General features: G+C 54.2%; 1 protein-coding gene across 2 annotated transcripts in view; it reads left to right on the forward strand.

Moving 5' to 3' along the window:
* The window catches only part of NUTF2 (nuclear transport factor 2), a 20,422-nt gene that overhangs the window by 840 nt on the left and 17,899 nt on the right, over positions 1–1,683 (forward strand). The gene's annotated exons all lie outside the window — the stretch shown is intronic.

A 1,683-nucleotide genomic window follows, 5' to 3' on the forward strand; every position in this document is an offset into this window, starting at 1 on the left:
GGCTGGTGCACCAGCCTGCGCCGTGGCCTGGCCTGTCTCTCAGGTCCGAACCATCCGGATGGGGCTTTCAGGGCCCCGCCCCGTTTGGCCTGGGTCGGCCTACTCCAGTCCCGCAAGCTCTGCAGGCTAGGCTAGCGGGCAGACCCCAACCCGTCCTGCTGCCTGCCTGCGAAGGATCCCGGGATGGGCAGCGCCACCCGGCCGGCTCCAGAGTCAGCATGGGTAAGGGCGCCTGCCTGCCGTACCAGGGACTTGGGACCCTCACCGGGTTCCCGACCATAGCCCGGCTTAGTGTGTAGATGAACATCTCCCTGGTTGGTTTCCGCTGCGAGTGCACGTAACTTACTGCTCCTTCCTTGAAACTCATGCATAGGTTCTTTTGAGTGCAGAGCAAAATTAGCGAATCGGGCCGATGGGAGGGTTCCGTGTGAGACTTTATCCCTGGCCAGCTTCGGAGGAACTGGACCTGATGCTGGCAGGAGTGCCCGGGGTTGGTAGACCAGCCCACGCCCTTCTCTATCAGTGACAGATCCGACTCTGGGTGGGCTGGTCGCAGTGTTAGTGGAGAAGGGGAAGAAAGAAGCCAAGGAGGTGAATTCGGATGTGTGAGCCTTCTCCGGTACAGCTCACATCTCCTCTCAGTCATAGAATTGCCCCATAAGAGTGGGATGATGGGATTCAATGCCGGGAGAAGTAGAATCCCACCCTGAGGTCCACGAGCCCAGTGCTCAACAGTACTTTGGCTGGAAGGGACCTCTGAGGTGGGGAACATTTGGGTTATAAGGTTCTGATTCAGACTAAGGCCTTTCTACTTTTTTTTTTTTTTTCCGGAGAGGTTTTCGCTATAGGGCACGTGCGCTCGCCAGACAGACAGAGAGAGACATAGAGACAGAAAGCGAAAAATCACCCCCCAGGGGAAATGGGCACGCACGCACACGTGCCCAGCGTGAGTTTTAAGCCACCAGGTCCGGGATGCGAACCGCAGTGGACTATGTGGGAGTCCAGCGACATAGCCATAAAGCTAACTGCTGGTTCCCCAGACTAAGGCCTTTCTGATGCCTGGGTGGCACCTTCACTTGCTTGCTCACTTCCCAAAAGCTGGAGCTGTCTGAACGGGCATGCAGCTGGATGGGCCTTGGGAAATTGTCCTTAATGATGGCATGCGAGACCCCATTTAGTTGTGAGAGAAGGTTGTATCTGACCAGAGAGTAACCATCTTGGCAGGCTTTGTAAAGGTACTTCTGACTGAGTGATGATAGAGAAACCAGTCCAGAAAAGACCCTGGGATTTGTAGAAGAGCCCTGATTTCTCTGATCCACTGCGGCTTCTGAGCCACAGCTGTTACAGGGACTAAAGAAGCAGCTCAGTCTCTGCAGACCTGGCCTCAGCAGCAAACAGAAGACCAGGTCTCTTAGGAGGGCTGAGTTAATCTCATGATGCAGAAAGTCACTGCTTCTGTCCCTCCCCTTCAGTATTTCCCCAGGTCATGTTTTTCTGGTCATTGTGCTCCTGTCTTGGAATTTTTCCTGCAGTTGAATTGCTCTGCCTAGTCATTCTCCCTAGTCAAGAATAGGCAAGGATGTTGCTAAGATCTTAAAAAGGCCTACCTTCTCTCTGGACCCAACTATTTTGGTCCACGTCCTAGCCCATGAACACATACGTGGAAGTCAGGCTCATTCAGCA

Source organism: Tupaia chinensis, unplaced genomic scaffold, assembly GCF_000334495.1.
Source record: "Tupaia chinensis unplaced genomic scaffold, TupChi_1.0 Scaffold000523_1, whole genome shotgun sequence".
NCBI lineage: Eukaryota > Metazoa > Chordata > Mammalia > Scandentia > Tupaiidae > Tupaia > Tupaia belangeri.